Raw genomic sequence first — 24870 nt, forward strand, 5'->3', positions numbered from 1 at the left:
CGAAAAAAACGTAAACATTGCTTTTATTGAATCCTTTTACGCGCATCATGGACGTTGCTTGACGTTCTCTCAGTGAGATTATGTCCTTATGACGAGCTCTAAAAGCATAAAAGCACTTCTTTCCTGTCATTTGGGATTCTTTATTAAAATTATGTAGTATTTGATTTCTCTCGACGATTTGAAATACAAGCCGTCGAACATTATTGATCGTGAAGCCAAATATCAACGTCTCCAGTTTTAAAATGTGATCAACTAGCTCCTTCTCAACTGCTGTTTGTAACACACTCCTTCGGCCATAAGCCTTCGTTTCTTCATTTGCCTTGACATTGATCCAGTTAAGGTGACGGAGCAAGGTAGGCTTAGGGACTCGGTACTGCCTGCAGCATTCATTTAAACCCATTTGAAGAGCCCGGCTCATGTCGTCCACATTTCAAGTCCCATATTTTCCCTTGGGCATCTAAAACACACAAGAACGGTGTGTGTTATTTATTTATTTTTGAAAATAAGTAGATCTTAAATACCCATTGGTATCTAAAATTATACCGGTACAATATAGGCAACTCGGCGTGGAACAATATGGGAAACTTGCACTTTATGTAAATAAACTACGATTCCTAACCTAAAAATGGTCCGGCAAAGAGAAACAACTCAGTTTTATACACCTAAATATATGGTTTTCTTGTATTTGTGAATCAAAATTGTTTGCACATACCTTTACAGGTGCTGTAACCTGTAACTGTATGGAAGATGATTTGTATTTCATAGATTTTTTTACAAAAAAAAACAACTTATTAAAGTACTACACACGAAACAAATTATACGCCCCGTATAGAGACTAGTGTTAAGTTGGCACAGACCTGGGATAGCGACGAGAGCCATTAGACAACTACAAAAATATAACATGGATATAACAGCAATACAGGAAATAAGATGGACAGCAACAGGAATTCTGGAAATGGAAGATACTATAGTCTTTTGGTCGGGTAGTGAGAATAGACATGAATACGGATGTGGCTTTGTCATTGCAAAAAGACTAAAATCAGCAGTGATAGATTTCAAGCCAATGAATAAACGAACGAATCTGCTATATTAGACTCAAGAGTACGTGGTTCAATCTCACAATATTCTCAATATATGCCCCAACAGAAGATGCCGAAGAAGATAGGAAGGATGAATTTTATGAACTATAAAGCTGCCACAAAACACGACGTAAAAATAGTGATGGGAAATTGCAACGCTAAACTAGGTAAGGAAGATTATTTAAGAGAAGTAATTGGTAAGCATAGCTTGCACGACACAACAAATGATAATGGACACCTGCTAACACAATTCGCAATATCTAATAACATGATCGTTAAATCCACCCAATTCGAGAGAAAGGACATTTACATGGTCACATGGGCTTCAAATGATGGAAGAACACGAAATCAAATAGATCATGTCCTCATTGACGCAAGACACTCTAGTAGCATTACTAATTCGGGAAGTATGAGAGGAGCTGACAGCGACAGCGATCACTTTCTGTTGAAATCTAAGTTAAAAACGCGATTATCAATACAGAAACTGGAACAACAAGAAAAAAAAGAAATATGGAACATAGAAGCCCTACAAACACCAAATAAAGAACTGGATTATCAAGTGGCAATAAGCAACAGATTTAAATTGCTGGAAGAGGAAGAGCATAATGTAGAGTTAGAACAAGCATGGCAGCAAGTGGCATCAGCTATAGAACAAGCAGCCAAGGAAACCATTGAAAAAAAGAGGATTCGCCCAAAACGGAAATGGTTTGACAAAGTATGCGAGGAAATTCTGGAAATAAAAATGAAAAAAAGATTGAAAATGCTACAAGACCCCACAGATAAGAACAAAGCAGATTTTAACAGAACAAGAGCACAAACAAGGCGACTATTTAGAACTAAAAAGAGGAGCTACCTAGAACAGCAAATTCGAGAAATGGACAGAAGTGGCGAGAGGAATCAAATAAGGAAATTCTTTAGCGAAGTGAAGTCAGTCAGAAAAGGTGCAAGTGTTGGAGTAACACAGCCTATGAGAAATGAAGCAGGTGAACTTACAATGATAGAAACGGAAATCGTCGAACGATGGAAGGAATATTTTCAGAATTTACTAAATATTGAAAGTGAGAGGGAGGAAGCAGATATTACTTTTCTTTCTGCAGATTTTACACCAAAAATTGTATGACATAATTTTGAGAGTATGGCAACAACAGAAAATGCCTAAAGATTGGAAAGGAAGCGTTATAATTCCCATATAGGTACCTATAAGAAAAGAAACAAAGAACAATTCCGAAACTATAAAGGCATATCACTTATTAGCACATCATATAAAGTGCTATCAATTATCTTGCTAAAGAGACTCACACCATATTCGGAAGATATTCTAGGCAACTACCAATGCGGCTTTCGTGCTGGAAGGTCAACTATAGATCAGATATTTACCATCCGGCAAATATTAGAGAAAAACTGGGAATTCAACCGCGATGTGTACCAAATTTTCATAGATTTCCAGCAAGCATATGATTCCATAAAAGAAGCAAATTGTGGATAGCAATGTTAGAAATGGGAATACCAAGAAAATTAGTTGAATTAACGCAAATGTGCGTGACAGATTCATATGCGCAAGTAAAGATAGGAAGCAGAATATCGATGCCATTTGGTATAAATTCAGGACTTAGACAGGGGGACCTCTTGTCACCGTTGCTGTTCAATTTTGCTTTAGAATATGCAATAAGTAAAATATCGTCTGAGCTGACAGGAGGATTTGCTGATCAAGGATCAAAACTGTTGTTGGCCTTTGCTGATGATATAGATGCAGTCACGCATCCGACAAGAGACGTGAGAGAGGTGTTTTCACAGCTCGAGGAGGAAACAGGTGGTCTGGGTCTACGAATAAATGAAGAAAAGACGAAATACATGGTAGTAACCAAAAATTCAAGACCAAGAGTTAGGCAGAACATCAGTATTAATGATCACAACTTCGAAGTAGTAAAGAAGTTTAAATACCTGAGGACGATAATCACAGCGGACAACCACATAGAAAAAGAGGTCTCAGCAAGGATAGCTGCGGGAAATAGAGCATTATACTCCCTTTCAACATTATTAAGATCGAAGCTGCTGAAAAGAAAATCTAAATTAACACTGTACGTGTGGATTATTCGCCCAATTATTACATATGGCACTGAAACATGGACTCTCAATCAGCGGGAAATCAATAAGGTTCTAGTATTTGAAAGAAAGGTTCTCAGAATAATATTTGGCTCTCAAAGTGATGAATTCACAGGGGATTGGAGAAGACGACGCAATTCTTAATTGATGACTCTGTATGGAACTGAAAACATAGTTAGACATATCAAGGCAAACCGAATAAGATGGGGAGGTCACGTGGTACGATCAGAGGATGACAGAGTGTTAAAGACAGTGTTTTTTGAAACACCAGATGGTAGATCAGTAGGCCGACCGAGAAAAGAAGGATAATGTTGAAGCCGATTTATCTAGAATTTGGGTACAATAATGGGAAATAGAAGCGCAAGATCGTAGAGGATGGAGAGCGATAGTGGATGCGGCGAAGACTCACCCCGAGTTGTAAAGCCAGTGAAGAAGAAGAAGATATAGAGACTATTGGCGAAAAACATGGACCCCTATTTTTGTTTTTTCAATGCTATAGAGTTAATTAGGGGACTTGATAAGGCTCTTTTGCCTACTTCTCTTCGGCCTTCTATTTTTCCTTCAATTATTATTTGTAAAAGGTTATGATTGTCATTTCTCATTATGTGGCCTAGGTACGAGGTCTTTCTTTTCTTAATCGTTGTTATAAGTTCTAATTCTCTATTTATGGTGTTTAATACTGTTCGATTCGTAATATGTTGTGTCCATGATATTCTGAGCATTCTGCGGCAAAGTTTCATTGCAAAGGCTTCTAGCCGTCTCATGGTATTTAATTTTAATGTCCAGGCTTCCACTCCATACGTCCAGACGTGCAAATACATTTCCTAAATTTAGTAAGAACAAATATTTCTCGAACAAAAATAATTGAGATTTCTGATCACTAGGATCAATAACAACCGACTTAATGTCATGAATATTTAAAGAATAAGAATAAAACTACACAAAAAAGAAAAAAAATGACAATTGTCATGGTCTTTACCATCTAGATCTGAATATTATACACCTACAGAAAACAAAATTTCATGATAAATGGGATAAATTTGGGAGCTATAAAAAACAAGTAAGAAATGTTATAAGAATAAGTATTAAGTAATCTAAGAATTTAAATCTATGGCTATTTGTCAAAAAGACATGTCAAGTTTTGGTTACCAGCTAACAGATAACAACCTAATTTTATTGCGCATTTTACTAAAATAAAGTGATTCTTTGGTTCTTTAAGAAAACTATTGGTAAAAAGTATGTCGCGTGGAAAGCTGTTAGTTGATATGGTTATTAGCCAAAGTGAAAATTCGGCGGTTCTAGTAAATATCGAAGAAACAGTAATATAAATAATAATAAACAGAATAGCCGTCTCTGATGATCCATATTAGGGTGAAATACGTATAAGCGGATATACAGACGCACTATACGTGAAATCAAATCTTAACTGTCTTTTTCCTTTTATTCCGGTACACTCTTTATGAGTACTAGAAACCAATTCGCTAAGGATTTTTGCTTATTTGAGGAGATATGTTGTGGAATGCAATTTTAGATTCCCCATGTCTCTAATAACATCTTTATCAACGTCTGTTTTGCCTTTGCAATTTTTAGAAGGCACAGATTAAAGCAAAAATCTGAATTTGGTTTCGAAAAATTAGTTTACGGATTTATTATAAGATGTCGCTATTTGCGTCCATTCAAAGCCATGTTAGAGTTGCTTCCCAAGACAGGAAAGATTTATTTTCAAGTTCAGGCGTCTAAGAATATCTAACTCTGATGATCCCTATTAGGGTGAAATACGTATAAGCGGATATACAGACGCACTGTACGTGAAATCAACTGTTAACTGTCTTTTTCCTTTTAAACAGTATTACACTGAAAGTGAGGATTTTAAAAAATCAGAGGGAAGTGATATAAGAGGACTGAAAAGATGTTTAGTTGATGCCGCAATTAAAGAAATAAGTTCAACTTCTAGAGCAACTGGTCATTCTAAAGAATTAGTGTCATATTTGGATAGTGATAGTTCAGATGTAGATGAAAATTATATTTCTTCGGACACTTCATCTGACACAAGTGACAATGAGAGGCCAGGTAAATATCAAGCAATTCAATCTAAAAAGTGTAAAATAACAGCTACTACCAGTAATAATATGAGTGACAAAGTAAGTAATGATAATTTTACAAATAAAAGTGATAATAGCAAAGACCAAACAAATAACTCTAATGTTTAACCTAAAAAACCAAAATATAACAGAGTAGACATGAAAGAAAAGAAGGTGTTAGCATAAGAACACATTAAAAGAAAAGGTATACAAAAACCTGCAAAAGTATTTCAAGTGCTTACTACATGCTATCGCAATAAATGTCACGAGAAACTCTCCCTAGATAAACAAAAAGAAATTTTTTATGATTTTCTTAAAAAAAGTGCAAGACAAAGACCAAGTAATTTCTGAAAAAATGAAGATACAGTCAAAGAAGACAGAAAGAAAAGATAAAGGAGAATGCGGAAATAATAGAAACAGACAAAATGTGGTTTCATATTATATCACATATAACGACCAAACATTAAAAATTTGCAAAGAAATGTTCCAGAATCTACTAGTATCACAACAAGAAAAATATTTTGATAAAGATATTTTGATAAAAAAGAAACAAATATCACCCACAGGTTTTATAGAACCTAATGGATCTGAAAAACGCAAACCACATAACGCTCGACCAGATGAAAAAGCTGAAGTTATAAAACATATAGAATCTTTCCCAAAATATGAGAGCCACTAGTCTCGAAGACACACAAGTCGACTTTATCTAGCTTCCAACCTAAATATTAAACTCATGTATGATCTTTATGCATCAAACAGAACTGTGTTAGAACTGTCCCTGGTAGAAAGAAATATTAAGTTATCGATATGCAGAGGAAAGATTTTCTAGCGTATTCAAAAATTTTCCAAAATGGCATGATATAAAAGTTTTGCGTTTTGGTAAAGAGTTGGATGATATAGACATTAAATATTAACATAACGGCTTTAACGTTTCTAAGCTTAATATTAAACGCAGAGGACAGCAGATGGATCCTACATTAGAAACTGTTTGTAGTGGACCTAAATGCATGAAATATCAAAAAAAAGACTTGCTTTTCCTGCTGCAATACCTTGATCCAGTATACCATCCATTTTACCAAGAACTCAACACAAGTGAGTTTTAAAGTCCCAAGCGGCCCTGGGAGGGACCGTACCTGGTTACTAAGAAGATAAATGACCTTGCATATAGGGTGCCACTAACGGCACGAAGTAAGCTGAAGGTCGTCCACCTGGAGAGACTGTGTAATTACGATCCTGTCCTTCGCGAAGTTCTTTTCTTTCGAGATAATTCCAGTCAGCAGTTTTCGGCTTTCAGTGTAATCGACACGCAAAAACTAGAAATTAGGATCTAATTATTTAAGGCGGTGATCCAGCGTTTGAAGTTAGTTTTTATGCTAGCAGCAAAGTGTTTACTTTGTAAAGCGATATACGATAATTTATTATTAATGAGATATTTGTTATTTAGTTATTATTAGTTGTTTTTTTTGTAGTGAGTTAAATAAAATTAGTTTAGGTACGTGTACTTCACTTAATCCATGAACCCACAGAAAAACGTAACAATATTATATTTGTCCCAGCCAAGCTCATTTTTCAAATTTGCAATTAAGATAAGACGTTCCCACAATTGAGAAACTGAGCTAGACGAAGCCTTACACAATTGACTCCCAAAGAAAGTATATTGTTACAATATCTTAGATTAGATTAAATAATCTTAAGAAATATGCGGGAATAAGATGGATAATAACAATACGTAGAAATATTAGAGGTCTGGAAATGGATGTAGTGTAAATTTATAATCTACTAAATAGTCAGTTATTAAAAATACTAGTTTTTTGTATCTTAGCTCTAAAACTAGAGAGGGACTAAACATTAAGAATGATATTATGATTAAATAAACAGGTGTGACGTTGAAATCATTATTATATTGCAAAAAGATCCAGAAGTCGATTGCAAATTAGACGTAGCGATGATAATTTAAATAATAAGTTAAATGTATGAGGAATTATACATTTACTCCTATCCATAATATATGTAGATAAGGGGATATAGATAGATATAACTTTTGCTTTTAAAATAGATGTTTGATTTACCGTATTTAGGGCTTTCTTCCTTGATAACTCTTCCTTTCGGTGCTATGGTCCACAAGTTCAGGAAATGTTTATCCAAGTTTCCAATTCACTGAGAAGTAATCTATAACAAAAAGAAACACTAAAAAAATAATATGTATGAACAAAAATGTTACTAAATCTTACAGAAATATATTACTAACTAGAGATATTAATTGACCTTATATCCCGACAAGTCCTTATAACGTTTCTCTCTAAAAATATTCGATGAACTTTAAAGCAGACAAACTGCGCATTTTTTCATTGTCCTTCTTGTTTGTCTCGTCTTTTAACTGTCATTTTTTTTTGTTATTATTTTGTTAATTTTTAATAAACCTGTATACTTAAAAAAAACTCAGGCTATGATACTTAAAAGAAAATAGAAAAGTAGAAGCTTCCATTTGAAACTCTCACAATGTCCAGCGCTTCTTGAAAGGAATATAAATGGGCGAGGTACTATAATATAAAAAATCTTACCTGAAGTACATATCATACAAGACACAACAAGCGTACGAAGATTACAAGAGAATAAGAAACCAAACACATGCACTTCTAGGAACAATTAAAAACTAGCACTGGGAAAGCTTCTCCAAAGAACTGGATCATGATTTTTCTGGTTTATAAAAAGAAATATGGTGCTTTCTAAGAGTCAAAGAGCGGAGGTCAAGGAATTAATAGACCCGAAAAGCAGAGGAACAACAAATGACGTTGGAACCACAAACACCAGAAATTACCATAAACGAAGAAGTTCACATAAGAACGGAAAAGCTCCAGGTAAAGATGCGACACCAAATAATTTATTGAAATATCGTGGAGCAGCAATGACGGATCAACTGACAACGTTAACAAGAATATTAGACACAATAAAATACCAGAAGAATGGAGGACAAGCAAGATAATCTTACTATTCAAAACAGTGATAAGAAAAAACTAGAAAATTACAGAAGTGGGTATTAATTTGCTAAATACTACCATGAAACTTACAACTAAACTTTTGTAAGAACCAATAAATCAGCTCATAAACTTAGCAGATGAGCAACAATGTTTCCGTAAAAAAATTGTCATAAAACGGATTACAAAGAAAGAACTAGAATACTTCTTCTTCTTTAGGTGCCGTGTCCGTATTCAGACGTTGTCCGTCATCATGTTTACAAGTTCCTAAACCTTTGGCTATCGGTTGTTGCGCGAAATAATTCTTCTAATGTGGTAACCATATCATTGTCTAATATTACGCAGCCATGAAAGTTTTTTTTTCGACCAATCCACCTCTTTCCCTCCATTGTTCCTTGTATTATAAGGCGAAATAGAAGACATTCTGAATTCATCATTTTAAGAACATCTTCATTGGAAGTTCAGAATCAAACAAGAAGACGTTTACACAGATTTAAAAGAAATTAAAGCAGGAGTCCTTCAAAAAAGTGTATTAGGTCCGGTCCTCTACCTGTTATACACATGCGACATACCTGAACTAGAAAATGATGATATAGACACCTTTGCAGATGATACTGCCATTCTAGCAGTAGGTGATACCAGTGAAGAAGTAGCAGAAAAATTACAGTTGTCAATAGATAAAATCCATGAGTGGACAAAAAAAATGGAAAATCAAACTAAACGAGTCTAAATCAATTCATGTTAATTTTACAAACAAAAATATCCAAAACATTCCAATTAGAATAAATGATGCCCAAATACCGCACGCATCTACTGCAAAATACTTGGGTATCACACTTAATGCAAAGCTTCGCTAGAAAGCCCATATCCGTTACAAGAAAATGTATTGGCTGATGGGAAGAAATTCAGTTTTGTCCACACATAATAAACAACTGATATACAAGCAAATACTGAGACCAGTATTTATGTATATGTATGGTTGCCAACTCTGGGGCTGTGCTAATACAAGTAATATCCTGATCATCCAGAGATTCCAGAATAAAGTACTAAGGAACATCGTTGATGCCCCTTGGTACATCAGAAATGTCGACCTCCGCAAGGACCTTGAGATGGAAGATGTAAATTAAATTATCAAGAAGATGGCAGGTAGTCAGGAACAAGGCTCCATAAACACGTAAACATCGAGGCCATCCAGCTCCTCGATAATACTGGGTTAGAAAGAAGACTTAAACGAACAAAACCATTTGAGTTAGCGTAAGGTGTAATTAGTGTTAAAGCAGAGCATAGTGCTGTGTTGTGAATTTGCATGTTAGGTATTAGTGCATAGCTGTTAGATAAAATAAGAGGACGCCATAGGGTAAGCTCTTAGAATGCATATAAAAATTGATAATTGGTCATCTTTGACCAGATTCCAATGGTATAAACACAGTAGGTGTTTAATATAAAAAAAAAATCTTCATTGGAAGTGTGAATATATTTTTAGGATCCGTCGATAGCACAATTGGAATACTTCTAATTTGTTAAGCATTGTGGTTTTTAATGTCCATGTCTCACAACCATATAATAGAATAGACTACACATAACATTTCAGGTCCGTCATGGGAATATGCATCGACAAGTTTCTGTTACATAAAACTGGTTTCTAGGTTATAAAAGCCTTACGTGATATTTCGATCCTGGTTATTATCTCTTCATTAGAGTCACAATTTACATTTAACCAGCTATTCTATTTCCTCTCCCTTAAGGGAAAGCAGACCTTGATCTATATTAATCTTTCCAACCGCCATCCACTTTGTCTTTGAAATGTTAATTTTAAGACCTCTCCGATAACTTGCTTCACTTACTAGATTTACTAATTTCTGAAGATCTTATAAATTTTCTTTAAGAACATTTGTATCGTCAACTTATCTGACATTGTTGATTACTTCTCCGCCTAGTCTTACTCCCTTTTGTCTGTTATCCAAAGACTCCCTAAAGATTTCTTCGGAGTAAAAATGACTGGGTGACAAAAGTTTAAGGGTTAGTTAAAAGGACTGGGTGACAAAAAACAACCCTATCTTACTCAATGTTTGATTGGTAGTTTTTCAGTACGACTATCTTCAATTTGGTTAGAGGCTACTTGATTGCTGCCCGCAGGCAATCGAAAAGTGTATCGTGTTGTACTCGGTCCAATGAATTCTCGAAGTCGAAGAAACAAACATAAACGTTCTTTCGAAACTTACAGCTTTTTGTAAGAGAACGCGTATACAAAATAGTGCCTCTCTAGTTCCTAGACCATTCCTAAATCTAAATTATTTATTACCCATTCTACTTTTGAATACTCGGTTTAGTATAATTCGTAAAAGTATCTTAAGTGTGTGGCTCATCAAACTGATTAGTCTAAAATCGGTGCATTTGGTGGGCCTCCTTCTCTATGGTAATGTTATAAACGATTACTCCAACCAATCATCTGGTATTTTTCCTTCGTTGTAAATTTTGTTAAAGAAAGTGGTTAAGTACGTAATGTTTTCCCCGTCCAAAAGTTTAAGTAGCTCAGCAGGGATTAGATCTGTTCCAGGTGCTTTATTTGTTTGCTTGCTGTATTGCTTTTCTGTCTTCTGATTTCAGTATACTGGGACCTGTGTCTAACTGGTTGTCACAGGTAGTATTCGTATGTGTAGCATTTTCTCGCGAAGCATCACCAGGAAGGTCACTCAGGTATCTCTAACATTATTTGCACTGTTGTTCGTGATCGTAAATTTTTTCGTCTGCATTTTTAAGTACGTGAGCATTTTTCAGTTTCCTAATTCGGGAGGTAGGTAAATATAATCAAGTTTCTTGTGGAGGTTGAAACTGTCGTATTTGTTTTAGATGTCTTCCATTTCTATATATAAATTTTATAGTCAAGATTCTTTGGCTTGCTTAATTTTTCTTTTTATGTGTTTATTAATTTCGTTTTATTTGTTAATATTTCTATTTTTATGTTTCCGTCGAACTTTCATCAGGTCTAGGATTTCCTGTGTCATCCACATATTTTTTGCCAATATTGTAGGTGTTTTCAAAGACTCTCTTACTTCCTCTAAAATCGAGTTTTGTTGTCGTACCTACCAACATTGGTATACAATAGACCCATATTCCTATCTTTGATGGACTTGAAGAAGGCATTTGACAGAGTAAGATTTAAAGACATAATAGACCTCTTGTATCAAAGAGATCCCGCTGGATATTATAAAAACAATTGAAAACGTGTATCTAAACAATAACATGGAAGTCAGAATAGATGTATAACTTACGAAACCTATAGATACAAGGAATGTAATAAGACATTATTAATGTAATTACAATGAAATTAACATTCTCTGTTAAGAATAAAATGCAATATTGATAGTCCAAAAGGAAGATAGCCTTCAAAGATTAGTTGACAAATTTAATATAAGAACAAGAGCAAAAGAATTTAACATGACGATTTCAACTAAGGACACTAGAAAAATTGTAATCAGTAAAGAGTCAATAAAATGTAAACTGGAAGTCTATAGAGTAGGTAGTAGCAAGTAATGGAAATCAAGTAGGGATTACATTGTCCAGCTAGTTGATACATTGAAAAAGAAGTAAGAGATCAAATATACAGAGACAATAGATTAGCGTGATGCCTTAATCACACTATATAGGGTAATCGACATATTAACTGTGAGATGACATCAAGTATTTATAAGGCTGGTATAAGATAAATAATGACGTACATATCAGAAACAAGACCCGACACTACCAAAACACAGAGAGTGCTGGAAACAGCAGAAATGAAAATACTCAGAAGAATTATAGGAAACAACTGAGAGACCGATAAGGACGAGATTAGAACAATGTGTAAAATACAAGCTGTAAATGAGTGGAAAATAAATAATAAAAGAAAAGAATGAAACAATCATCATCATCATCATCATTTGGCTCTACAACTCTATGTGAGTCTTGGCCGCGTTTACTATTTCCCTCCATTGTTGTCGGTACTGAGCAGCTATTTCCCATTGCTGTATTCCCATTTTGCGTAGATCACTGGCTACTGCGTCCTTCCATCTCTTTCTTGGGCGACCAACTGACCTTCTACCATCGGGAATTTCCCAGAATGTGGCGTTCAGGAGTCTTTCGTCACTCGATCTTAGTACGTGACCCGCCCATCATATTCGGTTTCCTTTAATGTAGCGTACTATGTTTTCATCTCCATATACTGTCTGGAGTTCATCATTGTGTCTTCTTCTCCATTCTCTTGTTGTCTCTTCTCTGCAAGGCCCATAGATAGTCCGCAGTATCTTTCTTTCCAGTACCAGTAATTTTGTCGTTTCCTGCTGGTTCAGAGTCCACGTCTCGCTTCCATACGTTATTGTGGGACGAATTATTGTCTTGTACACTCTTATTTTTGCTGGTATTGAGAGTATTTTTGATTTAAGTACGGTCATTAATGAGTAATATGCCCTGTTTCCTGCAATGATCCTGGCTGCCACGTCCTTTTCATATTTATTTTCAGATGTTATGATCGCTCCCAGGTACTTGAATTCTTTGACGACTTCAAAGTTGTATTTATTGATTGTTACGTTTTGTCTAACCCTTGGTCTTGGGTTCTTCGTAACCATCATGTACTTGGTCTTGCCCTCGTTGACCTTCAGACCAACTTCCTTGGCTCCGTTTTCGAATAGGGTGAAAACTTCTTTTGCATCTCTGGTGGATTGTGCAATTGTGTCCACGTCATCCGCAAACGCCAATAATATTTTTGATCCTTGGGCGGCAAATCCGTTTGTCAGTTGTGGTTGAGCATTCCTTAATGCATGTTCCAGTGCAAAATTAAATAGCAGGGGGGCGAGAGGATCTCCTTGTCTAAGCCCGGTGTCAATGAGGAATTCCTCCGACGTGGTGCTGCCAATTCTGATCCGTGCGGAAGCGTTCTCTGTGCTCACCTGTGCTAATCGTACCAGCTTTCCAGGTACTCCCATTTCTACCATGGTCTCCCACAATGCTTCTCTGTTAACAGAATCGTAAACTTGTTTAAAGTCCACGAAGATTTGGTGTACCTACATCGCGGTTGAATTCCCAGTTTTTTTCCAACACCTGGCGTAGGACGAATATCTGGTCTATGGTCGACCTTCCCGGTCTGAATCCGCTTTGGTAGTCGCCTATTATTTCCTCTGCGTATGGAGTTAGCCTTCTAGACAGTATTATGGATATAATTTTGTACGTTGTATTGATATTCCTCTATAGTTCCGACATATTTGTTTGTCTCCCTTCTTGTGGATAGGTACTACATGGCTTACATGCCAGTGTTTCGGTATTTCTTCTCTTTCCCAGACTTCTCTTATAAGATATATCTCAAGTTGGAGCTTTTCTCCCCCGTTTTTTAGTAGTTCCGCCTGGGCCTGGGGCTTTATGGTTTTTTAGGGACGAAATTGCGGAGTTTACTTCAGCTAGTGTGGGCCCTGGTATTTCAATAGAACACTCACATGAGTATAATGGTGGAGACAAGAGTCGTTAAAATAGCAAGGGACAAATCACCACTCGGGAGAAGAAGTATCTGCCGACCGCGCAAGAGATGGAGTGACAATCTTCCATAGAGGCAACAACCCGCCAACGAACAAGCACAATTGCTTATGTAAAAAGAAGAAGAAGAGTTACTATATTCACTGCGAATTTACCAGAAAAATGGTACTGAACTGCTGAACATGTCCTTCCATTGAAATCCAAAAAACTTTAATGTCATAGACAAACTGCGCCTTAAGAGTTATTTCAAAAATTAGAAAATATTTAGACTGGATTTCGTACAGTATAATATAAAACAACGACCATTTACAATGTTTGAATTTCATGATGGTATTTCCGGAAAACATTTGACTCTGTGCAACTTATTACTGACCACAGATATACCCAATGCACTTATCATCATCATCAGTTGGCGCTACAGCCCTTCGTGAGCCATGGTCTGCCTCAAAACAGTGTCGGTCTTGACCGGAAGAGTAGTTTAAAAATGGACAAAACTTACCTATTCTTGAAGAAATGTTAGTCGAACAAGCTGCAAGAATACCCCGTCTTATCGGTAAAGATGGAACTACCAGGTGACGAAAATATCCTGTAACAGCACGGAATGTTCGAACACGCGCTGAAAATATTTACAACCATTTACCTGGACTTAAGGTATAAATAAAGCTTCAGAAATTTGGGAATGCTTCTTCCCACCAAACATAATGGAAAAAATTGTTACACCAACAAATTTATAGAAATGCAAGCCTATGACATTTCGCAAAATCGTTCTTTTAGACCAACTGATTTATTAGAAATAAAAGCATTATTTGGAGTTTTATATATTTCTGGTGCTAGTAAAAATAATCGGAGAAACGCTGAAGATTACTTTAGGACAGACGGAATGGGTATGGACATATTCAGACTTACTATGTCCCGGATACGATTTCAGTTTTTGTTAAAACATATTCGTTTCGATGATAAAGCTACCAGGCAAGAAAGAGTACAAGTCGACAAATTGTTCCAATTAGGGAAATTTACGATGAGTTTGTATCCAATGTTTCCCAGCATTACAGTATGTCAGCATACACCACTATTGACGAAAAACTGCGAATTTGGTAGTTTATATAGGCAAACAGCATGCCGGACCATTTAAACGGGATAATTCGAATTTGGCATTAGTGCCCCGTCTTCGTTCACCTATCTTGGGATTAAATAGAAATGTCACGCTTGACAACTTTTTTACCAGCTTACCTATGACGGAGATACTAAGGCAACACCGTCTTACTACAGTTGGGGCATTACGTCAAAATAAACGTGAGATACCTTCTCAAATGTTATTAGTAAGACCAGAAAAATCCATTATGTTTGCTTTTAGAGATAAATGTACGCTCGTTTCGTATTCTCCAAAACGAAAAAGAAATGTCCAGTTAGTATCAACTATGCATTATGATGGTGCTGTTGACGAGAAAACTGGCAAACCAGAAATAATCATGGACTACGACAAAACGAAAGGTGTCGATGTTGTTGACAAAATGTGCGAAGCCTACAACTGCGCTCGTGCAACTCGTCGTTGGCCGATGGTCATTTTTTATAGTGTCATGAACGTTGCTGGAATAAATAGTTACGTCATTTATACCACGAATACCCAAACAAAAATCGATAGAAGAAAATTCTTAGAAAATTTAGGATTTCAATTACTTAACCCACATATTCTTCGATGAGCACAACAGCAAAACATTCCCAGGAAAATCTGTTTGCGTCTTTCTGAAATATGTGGAATAGAAACTGAGAATGTTGCTCCCCAGAATCAAACTCATGGACGATGTACTTATTGCAGCACTAAAAAAATTCGAAGAACAAGATATTCTTGCAAAAACTGTAAAATTTTTTTTTGTCTAGAACATCTGACGGGATTATGTAGGAATTGTTTTGAAAATCATGATGCTCAAAATTTGGAAAAGTTCCAGTAATCTGTATGAATTTCGAGAGTAAATTTTGATTTTTTCTGTTTGTTAACATTCAAGTAACTGTTTTATGCTTTAGTGGAACCAGTGGGTTTTTTGTTAGAATTATTTTGATTTTATTAAAAGCCTGTTCATAAAAATGACACTTTTTTTAATACCCCCTTAAAATTGTTAAAATAACAAAAATTCAATAACATCAATTAATATGTGTATAGAGAATAAGGTACACAATGATATTATTACAAATATTTGTCACCTACAGCTAAATTTCTGTTTTTTTTATTTTAGAAAAAGTCAGTTTGTTAGACCGACGTTATCAAAAATTTAAAATTTTTTCACGTTATCTGCGGAAGGTTAATGCCAGAAATAACACCATACGAAGTCAAAACAACACTTTTAGAAATAAAAAATAACAAATCCCCTGGCGATGACGAAGTAGAAATCGAGGCGATCAAACAAGGTGAAAATAAAATTATCCAGGCTTTGGCCAAACTTTTCATCGAGTGCATTTAGCAAAGAAAAACCCCTTCTTCATCGAACAATTATTTTATAACACAAGAAAAGAGACATAACAGATCTAAAAAAAACTACCATCAGTTTGCTATCACACATTTATAAACTTTTCACAAAAATTATGAAAAAAAAAGACTGGAGGCTAAGTTAGACTTCTGTCAGCCTAGGGAACAAGCTGGATTTAGATCGGGATACAACACTGACAGAATACAGAACGACCACTCACTAGTGATAAAGAACCTGATAGAGAAGTCTGCAGAGCACAACAAACCATTGGCACTGATATTCTTGGCTACCAGAAAGTATTCCATACCATAAGCCAGCAAAAAATGTTAAAATCATTAACAGAATGCCGAATAGACCATAGCTACACTAACATAATCAAACCAAAATGTCACATCTAGCGTAAGATTATGTGAACAAGAAACAAATAAATTCTGTATACAGCGAGGAGTACGACCAGGGGACACCGTGTCTCCAAAGCTAGGTACGACGCTTTTGGAACGTACCTACTTGTAAGAAGGCAGATCTAAACGAGTATGGTATCAACATAAATGGAGAGAAGCTCAGTAATTTGAGATTCACAGATGACATCGTCCTTATAGCCAAACGTATGGACAATGCAATAATAAATGAAAAAATTATATAACGCTTCCTTGGAGGTCAGACTAAAGATTAACATAAACAAGAGATAAATAATGACTAATCCGGTACTATACTGATGGATATTGCTGTTGATAGAAGGGATATTGAGCAGATTGCATCGTATAAGTACCTAATTAGAACATGAAATTTGGTTGTGCAGAGATAACCAGACATGTCAACTCGCTCCCACGTCGCACAGGACTAGCCTGGGCAGCGTTTGGTAAATTAAACTATAGAAACACTACAAAATAGCATTACTTTTGGAAAAAGAAGATAAAGTGGGGTCTCGTCGAGAATGGGTACACAAAATATTTTTATCGAGGAGAGAAGGAGATTTCGCAAAACTATACCCACAACTAGTGGACGATGACACAAAATTCGTACAGTACTTTCGCATGTCGCATTGTGATTTCCTTAATTTTCTGTCTCTGATTAAAGACGACATAACGACGATGGACACTCACTATAGAAGAGTAGTATGTCCAGCCGAAATGCTTATTAATAGCTACCTTGTTTTAGTATTTTCTCAATTTCCTGCCATGTTTTTAATTTTCGCTGAGAATCAGACTATAATGGATGTGATAAATCCTAGAGTTATACCATACCAATACTTACTTATGGAGCGGAAATATTAACTCACAAAAAAGGTAGTTAATAAGATTAGCGTGACTCGGAGAGCTATGGAGCGCCAGATGTTGGATGTATCTCTGAGAGAACGAATCCCTTATGAAGAAATACGTCGTAGAACAAAAACAACAGACGCTATCGAAAAAATGGCGTCGCTAAAATAGAATCGGACAGGACAGGTCGCCAGATCATTAGACAACCGATGGAAAAAACGTATCGTCGAGTGAAGGCGACTACACAAAAAGCACTACGGAGCAGAGGAAGTCCACCAACAGATGGATTAACGACCTGAAGCGTGTTAGCAGTAATTGGATGGAAGCAGCGCAAGACAGAGACAGATGAAAAGAGCTGAGGCAGGCCCATGTCTAGCAGATTCAACGTCAATATAATATCATTATCATGATCTTGATCATGATTAATCAATCACTATCATGATCAATCAAGATATATAGGCATGTTTTATTGACTATAATAAAGTATTCGATAGAGTACGACATAAACATTTAATGAATGTCCTGAAATCAAAGAAGATTGACTACAACGACCTCAGGATCATATCAAATTTATACTATAAACAGCGAGCAAAAGTACGTGTTAACGAACAGCTGTCAGAAGAAATTGAAATTAGATGTGGAGTAAGACAGGGATGCGCATTGTCGCCAATTCTTTTCAATGACTACTTCGAAGAGGTCCTGAAAAAAGCTCTTGAGGGTGAAACAGCTGGAATAAAGGTAAATGGAGTTCCCATTAACAACATTAGATATGCGGACGACACTGTGATCTTAGCCGAAAACATTGAAGATCTTCAGAGACTGGTGACCAGAATAGCGGAGTATGGAAAAGAGTATGGTCTAACAATGAATGTCAAGAAGACGAAATTTATGAGAATATCGAAAACTCAAAGAAATAACGAGAATCTTCTAATAAACGAAACCAACGTCGAACAAGTGGACAAATATGCATACCTGGGAACAATGATTAACTCCACAAATGATTACAATCAGGAGATAAAAATAAGAATAGAAAAGGCTAGAGCAAATTTCAACAAAATGAGAAGAGTTCTATGTACCAGGGATTTAAAACTGGAACTAAGAGTTAGGTTGGCGAAGTGCTATGTTTTTTCGACTTTATTTTATGGAATGGAATCTTGGACCTTGAATGCAATAAAAAAACTGGAATCATTTGAGCTGTGGGTGTACAGAAGAATTCTGAAAATATCATGGACAGAACACGTCACAAACAAAGAGGTTCTGGGAAAGATGAACAAAGAAATGGACATTTTAAATTCAATAAAAACAAGAAAATTAGAATATCTCGGACATATTACACGTGGAGAGAAATACACCTTGCTCCAACTGATTATGCAGGGAAAGATCCAAGGAAAGAGAAGCATAGAGAGGCGTAGAATGTCATGGCTGCGCAACCTGAGAGAGTGGTACGGATGTACATCAAATGAACTTTTCAGAGCAGCCGTCTCAAAAGTCCGAATAGCTATGATGATTGCCGACCTCCGCCGCGGAGATGGCACTTGAAGAAGAAGAAGATCATGATCTTCATACTGTTTGTATGAAGAGTTCTGTGTTTATATTGTCATATGCGCTTTCGAAGTCTATGAGAAGATGATGTGTGTCGGTGTTATATTAACTTGTTTTTTCGTGAATGTCATAAAACAAATATCTGGTCTATCGTTAAAATCTGTCTGCAGAAGCCACATTGGTATTTTCCAAATGTTTTTTTCAGCTTATGGTCTAAGCCTTTCATAAATGACGTTGAACATTCTTCTGTATACTGCATTTAGCAGCGTGATTCCACGGTAGTGTCCACATTCCAACTGGTCCCCTTTTTTATTTAATGGTACAATATAATGAATTTTTAATTAAAATTGTGATTTATTCCCATTAATGATAGTAAATACTATAGAAATTACATAATCAACTAGTTTCAGAATCAGTGAAACCTTTGCCTTTCTAATAATGTTTGTGCCTGTGCCATGTTACCAATATTTACTTGTGTAGATAAATCATAAATGAAAAAATGGTAGTATGTCAAAAACAGTATATTATAAAAAGGAAGTAAAAATAAAAAACCCACAGTACAAAATGTATTCAATAACAGAAAATATTACAACCTTATTCTAATAGTTGTAAAAAATGAATAGGTACTATAAAACATGTCTACATTCTTCTTGCATTGAGTGGAGTCTTCTGTGGAGGTTGATGATCAACATGGATATTTGAACTTTCGAAACTGTTGCACAAAATAATTCGATCTTTGTCATCCCGAACCATTCGCGAAAGTTTCGCAGATAAAAAATTCTACATCCTTCTTCGTCCATTTATTTTTCCTGCATTATGAGCGGTATTAACTCATAACTTGTGCCTCTAGAGAAGTGACCAAGGAATTTAAGTTTTCTCTTCTTTACAGTAAATATAGTTTCGGGTGTTAAATATTCAGTCTTTTCAGCACTGTCTGATTTTTGAGTTTATCCGTCTAGGACACTTTGATTACGTGTACGTAGACCCACATTTCAAAGGCCTCTATTCTTTTTAAGCAGTTCCTTATTTAGTGTCCAGCTTTTCACACCGTAGAGCAGAAGGATACAGTTCTGTCAATAGTTTTTATATTTTGACGAACGCAATTCGTGCTTGTTCAATGCGTGAACACATTTCTTCTGAATGTTGGTTAGACTCGTTGACAATAATTTCAAGAGATTTGTACCGAGAAATACGAAATGACCTTTCGATTAAAAACTGGTTGTCCACAATTATTGTTAACTTTTTTTGAAACGACCATCATTTTGGTTTTCCTGATAGTGATTCATACTAAACATAGATACTTTATCAAACAGTCTCTGGCAATTATACATAATACGTATACGACACACAATACATAAACATATAATACATAAACACGCAAAACAACCTGAATTTGATATCATCCTGAGAGTACAAACATCACCCTGAGAATTATCATTTAAAAACATAGCTGTATGCCTACAAGATCGAGGCTAAGTAAGTCAATCGTCAGTTGAAAAATAATGTCGGCTTCCGGAGTGGAAATCGAAACGTCAAATAACAATTATAAAATGTAATTTTCATTACAATCAATTGTGGCGTATTCCCTTATAAACATAATATTTAATTGTCTCTCAAATTGTAGGCTATTATAACTGCATCGTCTGCATATCTGATGTAGTCCGGTCGTCAGAGAGTTGACCCCTAAAAATCATACGAACAAGCTGAATTTTGCCGAGAATATTAAGTTTACCACTTTTTACCCCCCCCCCCCCCGTAACACAAAAAAAGAGAAAAGGTATTAAATATATAGTAATATATAATATAATATATAATCATAGTAAAATTTCCAGTTTTAGAGATCAATATTTAAAACCTATGACATTAAATTTCAATTTTGATTTCAATTGAGATATGAATAAAAAACGCAGAATTTAATGTTTTACATTTTAAACGATCGCATGTCACGGGAAATGTCTCTACGAACACGAATTTGGCTGTAGTTTATAACAGAAGTTTGGTTCTTTTGAAAACCGTACTAGTTTTATTGAAAAAAAAGTTTTAAACGTTTTAAATTGTTTGTTATGTGAAAGTTTAAATCCAGCGTTTTTTAAGCATATTTCAAATGCGTCACATTTGTTGCCAAAACTGAAATTGCATGCTATATGTTTTGAATGTTAGGCTCTAGTAATCGAAACTTTATAGTGGCCAGGCAATAAAAGGGATATATTGTATTGATCTCAAGAGAATCATAAAAAATGGCAAATATTGCGCCACGTTTATTTAATTAACACCAAAAAATGCGTACTAAAGCTGAACTCTCTGACTGTAAAACGCATTTTACATTTTGTTGATAGGACACTTGGATCAAAAGATATCGAATTTTTACTGTTGAGCTAATAAAAATTTTATTGAACATTGATTTCGCGCACGTAACTGACATTTAAAATCGACGGTCGCTTCAAGCGTTGTTTCTGAGAGAACGGTTAATTCTACACAAAAAGTGCTAATAAACATTTTGGTTTAAAATTACCTCAGCTACATTTTTATTTGGTTTTCTGTGTGTTTATTTTTAATCCCAAGTATATGTATTGTACTAGATCAGGCAACCAGATACATAGACTATTAACTGATGATCTGGAACTGGAAAGTGTGGACACCTTCATCTACCTGGGCTGACCACAGACAACAATGTCAGCGAAGAAATTAAAAGAAGAATAGTGCTTGCCAATAAGTGCTATTATGGCTTGAGGAAACATATGGCCCCAAAACTACCCAGAAAAATTAAAGTTACCATATATAAAACACTAATAAGGCCAGTGTTAACATACGGGTCTGAAACGTGGTCACTTACACAGAACGACCAAGAATTGCTTAAACGTTTCGAGAGAAAATTCTAAGGAAAATATATGGAGGAATCCAAGAACAGGGTTTGTGGCCTAATCGCTACAACTTTGAGTTATATAGAAGTTTTGGGGAACCTGACGTTGTAAAATGTATTAAATTAGCACGCCTTCGATGGGTAGGACATGTAATTAGGCGAGATGAAGATGCAACGATCAGAAAAATTTTCGACCGAAGAGGACCAGTGGGAAGACGAGCCAGAGGAAGACCAAAACTTAGGTATCAAGATAACATAGAGGATGATCTAAAATCCATCGGAGTTAAAGCATGGAGAAGAGTTGCTAGAGACAGGGGCGAATAGAAGACTGTTCTGAAGAAGGCTTTGGCTCATCTCATAACGAGCTGTAATGCCACTGATGATGATGACATTTTTTATTTGAAACATTTTTTTCTACGGCGTACAGATTCTTGGTTAATCGATTTTTTTTGCTATTTTACCACCCTACGAAGGAGGTTTTAGGGGGAGCCCGGGGATGAAAGTGGTAAAATTTTTTGCATCTTTTTTGGGGTCACAAAATTAATATTCTCCTCAAAATTCAGCTTGTTTGTATGATTTTTAGAGGTTGAGTGGCATTCTCGTCTCTGACGACTAGAGTAGATGTTGTTGAGAAGAACTCCATTTATCGCTGTTCCAGTCGACTCATCGTCTAATGTTACACGAAAAATATATTCAGAGTATACATTGTTATCATTGGCGAGAGAGTGCATGCCTGTCATACACCCTTCTGAATAATTATTTCCTCTGATATGATATGGAGCCTTCGTCTTTTATTCATGCTGTTTGACCCCAGCATAATCTTGATATTATTTGAACACCTTGATAATCAATGTTTAGTTTTTGCAAGGTTACCAGTAGCTTTTCCTGCTTACATTATCAAATGCCTTAAAAATTCAATAAAGCGGACATAAATATCTTGGTTGACATCTGCGCATCTCTGTGCTACTACATTAAAGGCAAATAGGTCATCTCTGGTTCCCAAACCATTGAGGAATCTGAACTATGTATGTGATGTATTAAATTTATTGTAAATTCTGGTATTTAGGTATAATTATTCTTAGGAATTCTTTTAATATATGACTCATTAGGTTTATAAGCCATTCACCATCACAGTTGGTAGGGCGAGACGAAAAGTGGTGATGAGGCATTCTTTTCCTTCATTCATCAATCCTCTTTTAATAATTTTCTTATGATTCACTTCCTGTTTTGCCCATCTCTATTAGCTTTCTTCTTTCTCTCATTAACATTTTCGTTGTATGTATTAGAAATGTAGTTTTCTGAGGTTTATCTTTTTGTGCTTCTTTTTCACAAGCCTGCAATAGGATATTTGTTACTGCGGTATTAAGTTCTTCGATATCTGTTTATTCTGTATCTATTGCGGTCAGTTTCTTCTGAATGGTTTTTCTATCCTCATTTTATTGTTCTTTTAATTTCGCTATGTCGAACATTTCTAGTTTGATACCTTGCATCTGCTTTTTTGTGGAGTATAACTATAAAAATTATAAAATAGAGGTAAAACCATAAGAAACAAAAAGGGAGAAACTCTATAAAGAAGGGTTATATGCCACAAACCTACATAGTGAAGAAAGTGCTGATCTTATTACTTTGCCAAACAGAGATAACCAAAATTTTGAAAGCCTGCAAAGAATAGGTACTTATATTAAAGACCAAGGAGTACAACCAACATCGTAAGTAGAATATACCAGAGAGCAGAATAACGGATATAAATTTCAGTACCAACCGAGATTAAAAAACCAACCCAATGGTAAGAGAGGACCGGGAAGAAGACGCATTTCCTGGCTTCAAAATTTACGAAAGTGGTATAACACGACTAACACTGAATTGTTCCGCGCTGCAATAAACAAAGTAAAGATAGCCCTGATGATCGCCAACATCCGGAACGGATAGGCACTTTAAGAAGAAGAAGAACAGCTAAAAAATAGCAAAATTCCATAAAATATGGAGAAGAGCAGTTGCATGAACCGATATAAAAGATAATTATTTTGCTATTTTATTGATCGCTAAACATAAAAACTAGGTGCTATTAAATATATTAAGTAGAATACGCATATGCAGAAGAGAACTTCTAGGAGTACCAGTGTAGCTTACTGATGAACAAACAAAGTTCCAAAGGTAGCACAGATATTACTTCATAATAGAAATTGTATTACTTTAATTAATTTTTTATTTTATTTCTCTATACCTATATATTTGATAATTTTTTGGCAGTGTAGGTATATATGTATATACCTATATATTTGATAATATCTGTTAAGAAATTTCACAACTTAATATAATATATTTCTTTGAATAATATGTGTACATTTTTATCTAAAAATCCAACAATCTATTTACGGATTTATTACACCATTTTGAATTTAAAAGCAACACATCCCTACTACAATGAATTCCCCACGGCGCGCCACTGACCTCTTCATTCTGGAAGCTCCGATTCCCCCTCTCGAACTCCCTCTCCGCTCGACTCTGACTTGCTGACCACGCCTTTACTTGGACGACAAGCTCTAACTCTACTGGCTGCGTTATCAACCAATAAAATTTCCCGACAGTCTTCAACGAGAGGGTCTTTTTACAGGGCAAAGACACCAAACGGTTCGCGTACGGTATATAGCTTCTATACCGTAGAAAATCTATTTGCGCAAGTCCAAATAGTATCGCTAAGACCGATAGTGATGTGTTGAATCCTGTATTAATAATTTTGGATTATTTTCGAAGCGGTTTTGGCCGAAAAACTTGAGGAGATCGGTGAGTAAATACTGAATTTACTTGTCACAGTTGGGTATCAGACAGCCATAAGCCGAACAACAGGAAAAGGGGGCCGTGTTAACTCGGACGAGTCCATTATCAATGAAAACTGGTTCGACGGGTGTGGTTGGTAGGTTTATTCGGAACACGTGACGCTTAGAACGTTAACTTCCAAATGTTTTCGCTGAATATACAGTTTAGTCTAAGCGTGCATAGTAGAGTC

General features: G+C 35.6%; 1 protein-coding gene across 1 annotated transcript in view; it reads right to left on the reverse strand.

Moving 5' to 3' along the window:
• The window catches only part of LOC140445292 (D-2-hydroxyglutarate dehydrogenase, mitochondrial-like), a 210977-nt gene that overhangs the window by 114576 nt on the left and 71531 nt on the right, over window positions 1-24870 (reverse strand). The window contains exon 2 of the mRNA XM_072537230.1: window positions 7333-7432. The gene's annotated coding sequence lies outside the window, so the exon portion shown is untranslated. The remainder of the gene's footprint in view (window positions 1-7332; window positions 7433-24870) is intronic.

Source organism: Diabrotica undecimpunctata, chromosome 7 (genome assembly GCF_040954645.1).
Source record: "Diabrotica undecimpunctata isolate CICGRU chromosome 7, icDiaUnde3, whole genome shotgun sequence".
NCBI lineage: Eukaryota > Metazoa > Arthropoda > Insecta > Coleoptera > Chrysomelidae > Diabrotica > Diabrotica undecimpunctata.